Raw genomic sequence first — 17,509 nt, forward strand, 5'->3', positions numbered from 1 at the left:
TCTAATTTCTTTTTCCCATAACTCATTAACAACTGAATCAACATTAAGAAGAAGATTATGATGTATAATTATTCCACGAAGACTCTCAAAATCATCCCAAAGGGCCATCAAAAATTGAATCCTACGATGCTTTTCTCTTTGCTCGATGTATGCTTTGACAATTTTTAATTTCGTTGTTTCTATAAGAGCCGGTTGATCCCATAAATCAGTCATAGCCGAATAAACTTCTTGAATGACGATACTTTTTTGTTTAGAGCACTAATGTCACTCTTCAACCGGTACCATATTGCAAAATTAGACTGATTACATAAATGTTTCAAATGATCCCAAACCTTTTTAACAATATCATATTTTACTAGTTGCACACATATTGATTGAGAAACAAAATTATTAATCCAAATGAGGATCTTTGAATTACTAACATTCTATGTTTCCAACTTTTTTGCGTATGCTACTTCATTTTTTTTTTGTCTATGGGCTAAATAGAAGTTCCACCAACATAACTCCATATCTTTTTTCCTTTCAAACTATCTTTCATTACATAACTCCAATAATCATAATTTTATCCATTGAGTTGAACACTAACAGATTGAAGAGAATCATATTTTTCACTGATTGTTACTGTTTTTCTAATAATTTAAAATTTAAACAAATTCAAACGCAAAACCCAAAATAACTTCTATCAAGTTTTTGTGTGGAAAGAAACAAAATTATAAACACAAAATTGACGAGACTAATCAATTGAATGTATAATGAAACCAACTGTAACAACAAAATCAGAGGATAATATTTATTATTGCAAATATCACATCGACTCAACCAGGCTCTGATACTATGTTGAAAATGCTTGAATCTCAACCACAAAAGGTAGCTCAAAGGATGAGGTTGCTCTCACATATTTATACAATCAACATCCTGAGAACCTGAGCAATACGTGACTTCAAACAAACTCAAACAACACAAATACAAATTTTAACATCCACCCTCATGCCTAACGTTGTCCTGAGTCAATGTCAACATTCCAATCCCTAGCCCAACTCTAATACCAACAAAAGAGAAGAAATTCTAGAATTTTCATTAGAATGACAAAAGTGTTGGTGTAAGGCCTAGAGGCCAATACTTTTGGTACTTGTATCGAATTATTTATTAATAATAAAAGGCTTTTCTTTATTACGTTTGTTTAATAAAGTCCCTAGAATAGCTAGTCTGTTTAATGTATCAAGTGTGACTTGATCATGAGATCACATTAAACATAAGGAAAATATTCTTAAAGTATCCGTAGTCGAGCTTTATTGTGAAGTGGGATAACATTAAAGCATTAAGACTATTATGTATATAGACTGATGATCACATCTCATGGATCATGGATAAGGAGTTATCAAGTCTTAAACATAGGTATGAATGTTAAGAGTAATATTTATACTAGATTGACCCGCTATGAGAATACTATATAGAATGTTATGCAAAGTGTCATAAGTTATTCTCATGGTGATAATGGTGTATACCACCCTTAGACCTGAAACCACTATGGACCCTAGATGTAGAGTCGAGTGCTTTATTGCTGATCAAACGTTGTCCATAACTGGATAACCATAAAGACAGTTGATGGGTACTCCACGAAGCATGCTAAGGGACCTGAGTGACCTAGATGGAATTTGCCCATCCTGCGTAACAGGATAAATGTCTATGGGCCCAATATTGAACTGGACAAAGATGACACGGTCTATGCCTTGTGTTCAATATAGACATAAGGGCAAAAGGGTAATTATACGCATAAGTATTATCATAGAAGGGTTTGTCAGATCACATGACATTTTTGTGTCTTGGGTAGTAGTGATGTGTTGCTAGATACCGCTCAATGTTTATTATGTTAAATGCGTGATTTAATATAATTGCCAATGCCGCGAAAACCTACAGGGTCACACACAAATGACAGATTAATGAGAGATAGAGTAACTAAGGAACACCTTAGGGTACGGTGCACTTAAGTGAATTGTAGAACATCGTAAGGTACAATGTACTTAAGTAGAATACGAAATATGGTAAGGTACCACACGCTTAAGTGAATTTGGCATATTATAAGATATGGGCCACATACACTTAAGTGGACTTTTTGCTTGAAGCCCACATAAGTGGTTCTATAAATAGAACCCTTGTGCATAATCATTCGCTGCAGTTGCATTTTTCGTTTCTCTCTCTCTCTCTCACTCAAAGCCTTCATTCGTAGCAGCTAGCACTGAGATTGAAGGAATCCGTTCGTGTGGACTGAGTTGAGGCGTTGTCATCGTTCAACGTTCGTGATCGCTCCGTAATCTGCATCAAAAGTTTCAATCGTCACAAGAGGTAACTATTCTATCACTGATCATGCCCATTCGTAAGGATCACTAAAGGATAAAATTTTAATTTCTACTGCGTTTTGGATCGCCATTCTCCTTCAAAAAGCCTATAGAATAAAGATTACAATAGAATAAATACTATATAATAGAAAAAACTAAACTACCTTTACAAATATATAATATTATATATTAATACAATAATATAATAATTATATTATATTATATTTAGCACTAAAAGAATAATTAATAATACTATTATTTTTGATATATAATGTTACAAAATATTTTTTTTAAAAAAATAATACTATAAATTTAAGGGTTAAATATGTTTATATTCTCTCTAAATATCTCATATTTCATTTAGTCCCTAAAAAAATTTCTTTAGAAAATGGTCTTCATAATATTTTTCATCCACACTTTTGATCCCTTCTGCTAACGTTTGTTAACAGAAGTTGATATATCATGACATGTGACAATTCCATCGTGACAAAGATGCTGACATGGATGCCATGTGGAACTTTGTCACCACTTTTATTATTTATATTAATTAAATTGACAGCGATGGAGATTTCGTCGCCAAAATGTACATCATAAAAAAAATCAGAATATGTAGCTAATCCATAACTAATTCAAACACATAGTTATTATGACCTAGACTTTTTTTTTAATATTTTTTTTTCAAAAATATTTATCACAAGGATCTCTTTCACAATTTTTTTAATTTTTTTGACTTTAAATAAATTAAATATGAATTTTTTAAGTGTTGATTTTCTATGAACGAAAATAACGCAATAATTTTCATATGATTTAATTTCCATCTAATCTTCTACATGAACTTATATCATAATACATAAAAAGGATATGTAAATTTTCATGGCATTTCAAATAACTTTCAAATAATTTTTATTTTCCGATCAAAACACAAATAAATTTGTTTCTTTTTCAAGAGACGAAATGAGTAATTTAGCCCTTGGTTGTAAGAAGGCTAACATACTTTAATTTTTTTTCATGTTAGTATATAAAATTATAAGGATCTCTCCCACATTTTTTTTTTGGCATGAGATGAATTCAATAAGAATTTTGTAAGCGTTGATTTTCCATGAAATAGAAACAATGCAACATCAACATATGATTGAATTTTGAGTTAATATTTTAAGAGAAACTAAATAATAACACAACACATATATGTCTTTCGATAAAAAAATCAAAATAAATCAAGACTTATTCGAAATATAATGAAATTTTGCAGATACTTTATATATATATATATATATATATATTATATATATATATATTATATATATATATATATATATATATATATATATATATATAATATATATTATATATATATATATATATATATATATATATATATATATATATATATATATATATATATGATATGCTAATGTTTCGTTGTTTCCGGTTCATAGAAAATCAGCTATTCAATTCATATTTAAATCATATCAAGTAAAAAAAAATTAAATTTTTGTGAGAGAGATCCTTAAATGTGATAAACGTTCTTGAAATTATCATGAAAAGATACGAAGTCAAGGTCATAAGAATGATGTGTTTGAATTAGCTAGGGATTACCTGTAGATTAGCTACAACATAGCTACGTTTTTTTATGTTAGCGACGAAATCTCTGTCGCTATAAATTTAATTAATATAAATATAAAATGGTGATAAAATGCCACATGGAATCCATGTCAGCATCTTTGGCACATTGACATTGACATGTCATGCCACATCAACTTCTATTAAAGAATGTTATTTTGAGGGATCAAAAGTATGGATGGAAAATATTAGGAGAACCATCATTTGAAGAAAAAAATTTGAAGGACTAAAAGTGAAATATGAGATATTTAACGGGACTACAAACATAGTTAACCCTAAATTTAATTAATACTAAAACATAAATGTTTTTTACAAAAAATAAAGACAAAAGTAAATAGAAGAGAGAAGGGAAGAACACATCAGATTTTATCCTGATTCGACTCTAAACCATATGACTTACATTCAATCCCCAAGAATTGACCTTTGAGATTTTTACTATCACAAAAAAGTATCAACCTGCAATGTTCTTACACAATATCATCTACAATTTACACAAGATAACTCTACTTAATTAAGTATTTGTCTTTTGACAATAAACAAATATTAAATGACTATAAAATTTAAAAGATCAAGAGAATGAGTAAAAGAGAGGATATTTTTATATGTTTTGTGTGTTTTCAAGTACTTCCACTCCTTTTATGGTAAAAAATTTGGCCAATTTTTTTTTTTTTTGGATCGGATCCGCATCATAATCAATTATGTTGAGACTATAATGGATTATGACTTAGAAAAAAGATTTTTTTTATTTGAAACATAATCGATTAGAAGGCTTTCTTAATCAATTATTAAACAAGTTCGCCCTATAATCGATTAAAAAAGTGTAACAATCGTTTAACAGACAAAGTTTTGTTGCATCATCGATTAAACTTTGGTTTTTGAAAGACTTTCCTCAAACCAAGATGCCTTAGAAGTTGTTTTTGAAAAAGATCAAGTTTTGCAAACAAATTTTAAGTGTGTTTGTGATAGGACTTTAGTACTTTGAGATCGTACACTTAATTTTACATTTGATCTTATAAAAAAATAAAAAAATAGAAAAAATATAAGATTAGATGTGAGTTCTTCGCAGTTGACTTCATTTCTTGGTGAAGTTCATTAATTTTTGAATCTTTTGCATAGATCACTAGAAAACCCTGATTTTTTATTCACGTTTAAAATTTGTTTGATGATGTTTTTGTTTTTGTTTTAATCTTTTTGTCATCATCAAAATCAAATATGTTTATTCAACAAATAGAATCATATGATTGAAGTCCCTCGTCCAAGTAGAAATATTCAAAAGACCCGAATTTAAATTCCAAGAGATTAAAGCTGTAACATTTCTCAAATATTCAACTATTGAGAAAATAAATTCATAGATACCCTTCTCTAGAGAAATTAGACACCATTTACCCAGAGATTTCCACATCGTAGATAACATTTTTCCCAAGACTTATTCATAGAGAGGTTGTTCCATTAAGTCATATAATTCTATTATAAATGTTGTATTTGCAAGTCTCCAAGCCTTCTACATATTCTTCTTTTGGTATGGTGATAGTAATTATATCTCCCTTGATCACCAGTTTTCTATTGTAGATGAGGATTCTTAACAATTCGAAAAAAAGATGTTAAAGGAGAAGTATTGGATTTTAGGAAATACCAAGAAATTGTAACTTGATTAACCATCATCGAAAGTTGAATATTAAGGCCTCGGAGTAAGTCATTCTTTATCAATATTACAATTGTACTACTTAATTAACAAATATTTCGTTATTTTTTAATACACTAATGTTTAATCTTTGAAATCACCAAATGATGGAATAAACATGAATTTAAAAAAAAAGGGTAAACTTTATAAAAAGGAATAAACATGAATTTAAAAAAAAGGGTAAACTTTATAAAAAGATTGACATATATTTGACCCAATTGATTTTATTGGTGATATCATGAATTAACCTTTCAACAAAAGAAAAGACATGGACTTATAAACAACATATGGGACAATACAAATCGTCATAAATACTCTAATGAACCTAACCTGGTCATTGTGTGTGAGATCAATCTAGTTGGCTTAGTCGATTGAAATAAATTGTTAAAATAAACTAAAATTCAAATTGGCTTGACATCGAAGACAAGAAAAGATTATATTATATACACAATACTTTGATAGGGAGAAAACATAAAAAGAAAAACATGACAATAGCGGTTTCACACAGCGGTTTTAAAATACAAAAAATTAACATATAGTTGTTCAATTTAAAGTACATGACCCACTTAATAGAGGACAAAGCAAGTGTACAAGCAATAATCACACAATTGTTTAAGCGGTTATGATTCTCCATAAAATTAATTTAGTTTGAAAAAGGGAGGATAGGATTTTGAAAATAAGAAAGAAAAAGCTAGAGTGAAAATAATAAAAAGATTTGTTGAGAATAACAAATTTGAGTAGTATGGGGAAGTTTTAAATTTGTTAGAAAAATATGGAGATTTGAACATTTATAAGTGAAATAAATCACACAACTATCACGTGAAGGTTTTATGTGAGTATGTGGTGTGTTTCTCACAAATGTGTGTCGCTCATAAAAGAAAGTTTCCAAAGTAAATATATTATCTCGTGTTGACCTACGACCCAATATCATGAGTCTTTGGTTCGAGTGAAGGAACCGACTCACTTGTATTGAAATTCTCTACTGGATAGGAGGTGGCATATTGAAAAGTGTCAATGGTGATACAAATGTAAAAAACTTTTGATTGATGGGGGTATTGTGGATAAACTCGCATTTGAAGGGGTGTGTTAAGAATAACAAATGTGGATAGTGTGGGGAAGTCGTAAATTGGTTAGAAATTAATGTAGATAATTGAATATTTATAAGTGAGAGAACTCACACCTCTATCACCTTAAAATTTTGGGTGAGTATGTGATGTGTCTCTCACAAAGGCGTGTTGCTCATAAAAGAAAGTCTCCAAAGTAAAAATATTCTCCCGTGTTGACCCCCCAAGATTGATGAACCAACTATGGTATCATGAGCCTTTAGTTCGAGTAAATGAGCTGACTAACTTGTATCAAAATTTCTTATTTGATAGGAGATGACCTGTTGAAAAGTGTCAACAGTGGTACAAGTGTAAAAAGCTTCTGATTGAGGGGGAACATTGTGGTTAGAAGCACACTTGAGAGAGAATATTGAGAATAACAAGCGTGAGTAGTGCGAAGAAGTCCCACATTGATTATAAATGTGGAGACTTGAGCATTTATAAGTTAGAGAATCCATAAACCTTTCACCTAAAAGTTTTGAGTCACTATGTAGTGTGTCTTTCACAAATGTATGTTACTCATAAAAGAAAGTTCTCTTATGTTGACCCCAAAATTGATGACCTAACAAGATTTAGGCGGGAATGATTTTGAAGAATTTATTTTTATTAAAATTCAAAGTTCTTCACGGTTTTGAGGATTTAGGAGGATTTAAATAAATTGTTCTAATATAATTTTTATTATTATAGTATTTTTAAAATTAAAAATATATTAATAAAAAATAGTATTCTATACAAAATATTTTTTCATAAAATATTAAAAAAATCTCTATATTTTTAAAAAAATGGTATTTTAAAACCCTTCATTCTCCTCCTTCAAAATTCTTAAACAAAATCTTAAAGTGAAAGAAAAATATCCACAATTTTATAGGCTAGAAATTTATCTTGCATCATAAAACTTTGATCATACTTGTTGACTTAAGACATCATTAATATCAAATGGGAGAGTTCATAACTTACCTCTTTGAAGTCATTGGATGTTTATGTGTTGCATGCTCTTGAACGATCTTCAATGCCAATTATGTACGATAGGATATTCCTCTCATTCTTTCTCAAACTTTGTAGGTATGTAATAACGCAATTACTTTTCCAACATGTCCTAAAACATATTTATGGAGAAAGTGGATAGAAGACCCATTCTTTAACTAAAGGGTTACAATGGTTCCCAATATTAATTAAAATCCAAATAATTTAAACCCTACTATTTCACGTTACAATAGTTCACCATATTTATTTAAATATGAATAATAATTTTAGTCATACCCTGTTTATGAAAAGCTAAAATAATTCCACCCATCATGAATTTATTCAAATATAGGTTACATGTGATGTCTAATATTCATTCATCACAATATATATATATATATATATATATATATATATATATATATATATATATATATATATATATATATATATATATATATATATATATATATATATATGTTCCAAGACCTGTAAAAATATTATTTGTTGGAGCATAAATATCAAGTGCAATATTATTGCATCTAAAATGACCGGTTGTTTTTTAAAATTGTTAAATTATTTTTATGATTTTAAGTAAATCATTGTTTAAAGTTGTTTGATTATGAAACAAAAATGAAAGAAAATAAATAGAAGTCGTTTAGTTTTTATTTCATTTGCATTTAGTTTTGCATATATATTTGAGTTTATTTTTTGTATGTCATTTCAATTTGAGTTTTATTTAAGTCTTTGTATAAAACCTCAAGTGAAAGTAAAATTTGTAACAAAAATCAGTTCTTTCATTTTGAGAAACGTTAGTTAGAAAATCCATATATATATATATATATATATATATAGATATATATATATATATATATATATATATATATATATATATATATATATATATATATATATATATATATATATATATATATATATATATATATATATATATATATATTCCCTCATTCTTTCATCTTCATCTTCATTCTTGTACATTGTTAACGGAGGTTTTTTGTTGAATTCCAAAAATTGTTATCCAAACCTCTGGTTCGATTCATAGGAAAACACGAGTGTAGTGAGGTGTGTGATTGATTTCGTTTATGAAATTCATGTTGAATTGAAGTTCAAAATCAAAGGGAATCATATATTTTGATTCCCAGGGTTTGGGAAATACGAGTGTTGGTGAGACCTGAATGATTTGCACAAGTACAAAGATGAACAACAAAAATAGTAGCTTAAACACTAAGCTTCAAGTATTCGACGTAAATAACTGGAATCACTGGTCGATTCAGATGCGTGTGTTATTTGGAGCTCAAGATGTTCTTGATCTCATCAATGACGGTTACACGTTGGTTGTAGAGGAGACAACAGAAGCGCAAAGAACTGCGCAACAAGGAATGAGGAAGAAGGATTAGAAGACGTTGTTCTATATCTATTAGTGTATGGATAAATAGGTGTTTGAGAAAATTGTTGACTCGACGACAACGAAGGCGACGTGGGATGCACTAGTACGATGTTATGGTGGTAACACATCAGTGAAGAAGGTCAAGCTTTAGTCCATACGCAAGAAATATGAGAATCTCAGCATGAAGAACAATGAAAAGATACCTGATTACATCTCCAGAGTAATTGTGGTCACTAATGAGATGAAGTCTTATGGAGAAATGCTCTCTGAACAAGTAATCATTGAAAAGGTATTGAGATTACTTACTCCTCAGTTTGATTACATAGTTATAGCCATAAAACACTCTAAAGACACTAGCACCATGAGAATTGAAGAGCTTCATAGTAGTTTAGAGGCACAAGAGCCGCGTTTGACTGAAAGAAACTCTGAACAAGAGTTAGAACCGGCTCTGAAGGCTCAGTCTCTGAAAGCTTCTTTTGGAAAGAAGAACCAAAAGAAAGCATGGTTGGAACAAGAGTAAGTATGGTGGTGGTGTTCATAAGTTTTAACTCTCCAATTCTGATAAGAAACATCATAATGTTCAGAAGGGAAAGGTTCAGTCCTGCAGTTGCAACAAGTTTGGGCATTTTGCTGTTGATTGTTGATGAAACAAGGTTAGCAAGGGTGAAGAAGCCAAGATAGCCATAGTAGATTCTGATGATTATTATATGCTATTGATAACATCTGAGAATGTAGGCGGATCAATGGTAGACTGGTGGTATATGGACGCTAGCTGCTCAAATCACCTAACTTGAAACAAGCAATGACTGGTTGATTTTGACTCTGGTAAGAGGACCAAGATCAAATATGCTGGTGATGAGTATTTAAAATCTAAAGGAATGGGAAATGTCAGAGTTAAGTTGAATAATGACAAAATTGTACTGATCAAGAATGTATGGTATGTTCCTGGCATGAATAGAAATCTGATGAGTGTAGGTCAGCTGATTGAAAAAGGATTTTCAGTAACCATGAAGGATAATCTCTTGAAGTTGTATGATTGTAATAGAGGCTAATTCTGTTGTATGAATTGGGAGGAAATAGAAGATTCAAGGTGAATGTTGCAACAACAGACACTCAATGCCTTAGTGCATGAAGTGCTAAAGGGGAAAGTGAGTTGTGGCACAAGAGATTGGGGCATCTGAACTACAGAAGCTTAGGGTATCTGAGTTCAAAGAATATAGTACATGAAGTTCCTAAGATTGTGGCACCAGAGAAATCATGTGATATATGCATGAGAGGCAAATAACCAAGATTGCCATTCTTATCAGAAATTCCTGCAAGAGCAACTCATGCTTTGGGTATTGTTCATTCTGATGTATGTGGTCCATATTAGATACATTCACTTGAAGGTAACAAGTACTTTGTGTCATTTGTGGATGAGTTCATAAGAATGACATGTGTAACACTCATTAAGTTCAAACATGAGGTGTTTGTTGAGTTTCGGAAGTTCAAAGTAAAGGTTGAAGATCAAAGTGGACAAAGGTTGAAGATCCTTAGAACTGATGGTGGAGGTGATTTCAACTCAACAGAGTTCAAGAAGTTCTGCGAGGAACATGGCAATGAGCATGAGGTGACTACTCCATACACTCCACAACATAATGGTCTTGCTGAAAGAAGAAATAAACTCTGCTTTACATGACAAAGAGCATGCTGAAGGAGAAGAATTTGCCTAAGCAATTGTGGAGTGAAGAAATTGCTACTTCAGTATATATGCTCAACATATGTCCAACAAAGAAGTTAAAGGAAGTAGTTCCTATTGATAAGTGGACTGGAAGAAAGAAAAGTGTCAACCATTTCAAGGTGTTTTGTTCAGTATGTTACAAATATATACCAGATACTACTATAAGGAAATTGAATGACAGAAGTAAAGTTTTGTTGCTTATATGTTACTACAGTGCAAGTGCTTATAAGCTTTTTGCCCATTCACCAACAAAGTTGAAGTCAATAAATATGTCATAGTCAAAGAATTATAAACATGGGATTGATACAAGTCTCAATCCAACTCTAGTGTAGTGATTCGCTGTCGCGCACCGGTCAAAATGAGTAATTAAAAACTGTAGTTTTGAGAAGCGACACTCGAGTCGTATCGCAGGGACTCTTGTATTGAATTTTACCAATAAAAAGGAACAATTATGGGTGTATAAGTTTCGATTAATATGATGATAAATGATTAACATAATTCTATGAACTAGTTAGTCTACTGTTTCAGTTTCTGGCTTATCATTGATTTCTACCTCACCAATTCCCTAAGCGGCTTCGATCTCTATTCGATCCATATATCGATTGACAAGATCAATGTATATGATACTGATTGACACTCCTATTATCCGAGTATAGCAAACGGATTAAAGAAATCGTGAATTTAGCAAACGTGATTTTAACATACGCAAATTAACGACAAAGTTACGTCAAAAGAGATTATAGTTTAGGATGCAACCATACAAAATTAATCAAAACTATTCCACGAAATAAAAAATCAAGCAATTGAATTTCAGAGAAAAAAATTGAAAGAAAAGCTAAATTAAATTGATAAAAGTAAAAACGTCAAAGCTTGATGGAAACACGATTCAACAAATCAACTGTAAGAATTAGTTCAGAATGGAATCCTAACGACTCAATGTTATAGTTTTCGTGTAAAACTGTCTAAGCTTGCAATAGTGCTGCATTTTAGTTTAAATATTATAGTAAGTTGGGCTAAAAGAGCATCCGACCCAAATTACATAAATCCGGCCCCAAATCTAATTGTGTTATTTAAGTCTGGAGCTAAAACTAATTATTCTAGTCTTCTAAACTCCGAATCCGCTTTTGACTTCAACATGAAACTTTTAGGTTTTCCACTCATCTTTCCAACACATATTAGAACGCGTCATACAGAATCTCATAGCTCAAGTTACGATCTATACAACGAGAAGGTGTCAAATTACTATTAAATAAGAAAATAAGCACTTATTTAGAAAATAAGCAGAGCTTAACTTAACTTCCCAAAAACCAATTAAAAGTAATTATAATCATGTGAGAAGTCAAATAAAAGTCTTAGCACAAGGTAAAAGTTAGTGTATCAAAATACATTGATCATGTAGTGTCAACACTAGAGTCTGATTCTGCCTATAAAAGTGATTTTGACTATGAAGGAGAGTCTGGATCTGAAGATGACTCTAACTCTAAAATTGAGTTTGGATCTGAAGTGACTTAACACTGATGGTGAGTCTGACTTTGATGGTGGATCTGACTCTGAAGGTGATCCAACCTCTAAAGGTGTCCCAACCTCTAAAGGTGGTCCAACCTCTGAAGGTGGAGTTTCTGAAGGTGGTCCATCCTCTGAAGGTGGAGCTTCTGAAGGTGGTCCTACTTCTGAATTTTTCCAGAGGCCACATAGAGTTAGACATATACCAATGAGACTTGCAAATTTTGAACTACTACAAGATACTGATACTGATTTTGAAGGAGAAGTCATACAGAGTGCCATGATGGTGGACTCTGAACATGTAAACATTATTGAGGCTCTTAAGAAGAACGTGTGGGTGAATTCCATGAAGGAAGATCTTGAGGCCATTGAAAGAAACAAGACGTGGGAATTGACAATTCTACCTCAGAACAAGAAAGCCATCAGTGTGACATTGATTTTCAAGATAAAGCTGAAGCCAAATGGTTCAGTTGTCAAGCATAAAGCAAGGTTAATAGGTAGATGATTCCTTCAAAATTTTGGTTTAGACTAATTTGAAGTGTTTGCACCTGTAGCCAGACATGAAACCATAAGATTGGTTATCGTTATAGCTGAAAATAGGAATTGACCTCTAATACACTTAGATGTAAAGTCAATTTTTCTAAATGGTCCATTGCAAGAAGAAGTCTACGTGTTAAAACCTCTTGAATTTGTGAAAGAGAACAAAGACGGGATGGTGTACACGCTACATAAAGCCTTGTATGGGGTGAAACATGCTCCAAGAGCTTGGAATCTGAGAATTGATTCATTTTTCAAGCATCTGGGGTTCAAGAAATTTTAAATGGAATATGGTGTGCATGTGCAACATACTTTTAATGGAAATGTTATTCTGGTGTGTCTTTATGTAGATGACATACTTTTGATAGGAATTCGTACTTCTGAAATAGACAAGTTCAAGAAGGTGTTGGTGAATGCATTTTATATGACTAAACTTGGAAATATGGTATTTTTTTAAGGATGGAGGGATTTTGCATTCTGAGAAGGGAATTATTGTGCACCAATTGAAGCATGAACTTGAGTTGCTGAAGAGATTTAAGTTGATGAATTTTAAGTCAACAATCACACATGCTAAGACAAATCATAAGCTGGATTCTGATGATGGTGAGGATGTAGATGCTACAACCTTCAAACAGTTGGTTGGCTGTCTGAGATATTTGTGTAACATCAGGCCTGACATATGTTATGCAGTTGGAATGATGAGTAGGTTTATGAGTAAACCAAAGTGGTCACATTACCAAGCTGCAATCGGGATTCTGAGGTATATAAAAGGAATTCTAAGGAATGGAACTTTGTTTCCATTTTGAGTGTCAGATGCTGCTGAGTTAATATGCTACTCAAACTCGGATTGGTGTGGAGACAAAGTAGATGGGAGAAGCACTATAGGATACATGTTTATGTATCTGGGAGCCTCAATTTCTTAGTGTTCCAAGAAGCAACAAGTGGTTTCACTGTCAACCTGTGAAGCTAAATATATAACTGATGCTTCGTCAGACTGTTTGACTGATGAATTTGTTGCAAGCATTGAAGTTCAAAGTGAGCAAACTAGTCAAATTGATGATTGACAACAAATCTGCCATAAGTCTTGCTAAGAATCCAATGTTGCATGGAAGAAGCAAGCACATTGATACCAAATACAATTTTCTGTGGAATCAGGTTCTGAATAGTACTTGAGGTTGTTCATGTCATCCCTCAGAAGCAACTTGTAGATGTGCTGACCAAGACAATCAAAACTGGACATTTCATCAATTTGAGGAATGAAATTGGTGGTGTTGATTTTTAACTTGAATATGAATTAAGGGATGGTGTTGAATGTAATTCAACATTCAAGATTGTTTAGTTTTTATTTCATTTGCATTTAATTTTACATTTGCATTTGAGTTTGAGTTTGTATATCATTTAAATTTTCTTGCATGACACCTACATTCGCCAATCCTCTCGAACAATTCGTTCATACATATCATCTGTTGGACAAAAGCATCCTAGCCTAGAGCTTCCTAAATATAACATTAAAAAAAAAATTAAAAGAAAATATGAACAACTTTATTAATTTCAAAAAAAAGAATATATTATATACACATTTTCCTCTATTCTCCCACTAAGTAAATATATCATAAAATTTTACAATTCTCATATTTTCAACATGCTTTGTAAGTATAACAAACCTAAGCCCCTTAGTCAGGAGATCCATAATCATTTCTTAAGTGGATATATGCTCAATCTCAATTTTGTTATTTTCCACTATTTCTCAAACAACCAAGAACTTAATCCTTATGTTTTTAGAAGCGAAAGTCATTTTATTATTTTTGGTAAAGAAGACAATATAATTATATCAAGAGTTGTGATTAAGTTCTTCACCAACATTTAATGATGCTGATGCTGACAAGTCAACTTTAATAATAATTTAAAATAAATAAATAAATTAATCACAAATAATTGAGTCTGACATATTTTTTTTAAAAGTGTCGGTGCTACGAAACTTCTAACTCTTTTAACTCTTAGTTTAACTCATTCAAATCAAATGAACTACATATTTCTCCTATAATGATATGATATAAAATGATATTTTTCAACATACAAATCCATACAAAAATTCATAAGCCTACACCAACTTTTAACCAACCTTTTTTCAAATCAAATAAATCTTTTTCAAGTATTTAGTTTTCAAAATCTTTACTTTCTAACAACTTTATATTTCATTCATTGCACTTCCTTTTCAAAAATCACCTTTGAAGTCACAATCCTGTTGAACCAAAACTTTGAAAAAATACTCTTAAGATTTCACTATTTAATTGTAGGATTCTAACACATCTTATCATCATGAATATCCAAAAACGACACAACCATAGTGGCTGTTACGTAAGATATACGTTAATATTATCCTAAAAATTGTGTTGAGTGTAACACTTCTGCAATATCAATATCAATGTGAGACTTTACTAAAAAGTAATGATATACACGAAAAGTGTGATCTTATTATCTTTTCATTAAGCATTAAAAACAAATATTTTTTGGTATATTTAGTTTGGAGTGCGTAGGAACATTCGATAATTGGATAGAATCTTTTTCTTTTTTGTTGGTATTTTGGCTTAGATGTTTCAGTGTGGAGCAAAGGCATCATCCACTCTATTAGTGAATGAGATCCCATTCCAATTACATCTAAGATTTGGTTTGAGAGAGACTTGGGAATATCTATGTCGGTAATATGTTTTTGGATTCAGTTTGTGTCATCAATGTTGCACTAAGGAGTTAGATTTTGTTTTAGATATATAAAAAAAAGGAAGAAAAATAAGGTTTGCTGAGTCCCATATTTGTAAATTGAAAGAAAAAAGAGGGTAAGTTATTACTTCAATTAAATCCTATTTATAATATATTAAAACAGATACACAAATTCTAGAGCCACGTGTCATATTTTTGGGTCATGTAATTCCAATTTTGTCATTATTTTATGACGTGGCACATCTAAAGACACACTTTCAAATTCTGTTTTTCTATTGAATTTGTTTGCCAACAAATACACATCTCATAAACACATTTTCAAATTCTGCATGAAGTTCTTGTTTCCAATGAGGGCAAGTATATAATACTTGACATCTCATGCTTAATTGATGTTGGTAAAGTTCCTTTGAAAGATAAACTATAACTTTACTTAATTTAAATTTTAACTTGTGTGTGTGTGTGTGTGTATATATATATATATATATATATATATATATATATATATATATATATATATATATATATATATATATATATTATATATATATATATATATATATATAATATATATATATATATATATATATATATATATATATATATATATATATATATATATATATATATATATATATATATATATATATATATTATATATATATATATATATATATATATATATATATATAATATATATATATATATATATATATATATATATATATATATATATATATATATATATATATATATATATATATATATATATATATATATATATATATATATATATATATATATATATATATATATATATATATCTATATATATATATATATATATATATATATATATATATATATATATATATATATATATATAAAAGATTAATTGAAATACACTGTCAGTGTAAAATGGTTTTACACCATCAGTTAATTATAGACGTTGGATATTAAAACAAGTTTGACTTTTATTTTAAAAATCTATAAAGTAATACAAACGGGTGATGATGATGAATCGACAGTGGAAAACTTTTTACACTGACAGTGTATAGTAATTAATCTCTCTCTCTCTCTCTCTCTCTCTATATATATATATATATATATATATATATATATATATATATATATATATATATATATATATATATATATATATATATATATATATATATTATGTAACTAGTAAAACACATATGCGGATGTACGGGTTCTGATCTACTACGTGTATTTTTTTTTCCAAATGTGAGAAGTTGTTATTTTATTGAGGTTGTACTAAAAATATCCTTTGAATCACATTATTTTATATATGAACATTATGTTTAATTTTGCATCGTTTATAAAAATATTTGGATCAATAATAAAAAAAAAATCCGTTTATAAAAACAACAATGTCTATTAAATATTGTTAACAGATTACTCCTATTTGATGTCTGCTGTCGCGGCTGGAAAAATGACAGAGTCGCCACCATCCTTTATTTGTTTTCAAAAGAACAGGAAAATAATGATAAAATCTAATAGTTTAGTTGAGATATTGGGTTCGGGAGTCAGTTAGGTAAGGGGAAGGTGTTAGACACCCCTTACCTCCATTGTATTCAATGGGATCCTCCTGCAATTCTAGGGTCAGTGTATGTTTCTAAGGTGTTTACTTTAGTATTTATTAATTATTTATCTACTTATTTATAGAACATGTTACATTCAAATGAGCAAGAGACCTAAGCAAATGTTTTTATAATTGTACTCGCTAGAGTTTATGACTCTATGCCTACGTACCTCCGTATTATACGAATGATCAGAGTACCGTAGTTCTTCTGTAAAATGTTGGTAGGTTGGTTATTTTTATCCATTGAAAACTCTCATGCATCGGAGGCGGAGAAGTGTTTTTAGAAAGTGCCCCAATACGTTAGGATAGAGGTCTTAT

Source organism: Lathyrus oleraceus, chromosome 5, assembly GCF_024323335.1.
Source record: "Lathyrus oleraceus cultivar Zhongwan6 chromosome 5, CAAS_Psat_ZW6_1.0, whole genome shotgun sequence".
In the NCBI taxonomy this organism is placed as follows: Eukaryota; Viridiplantae; Streptophyta; class Magnoliopsida; order Fabales; family Fabaceae; genus Lathyrus; species Lathyrus oleraceus.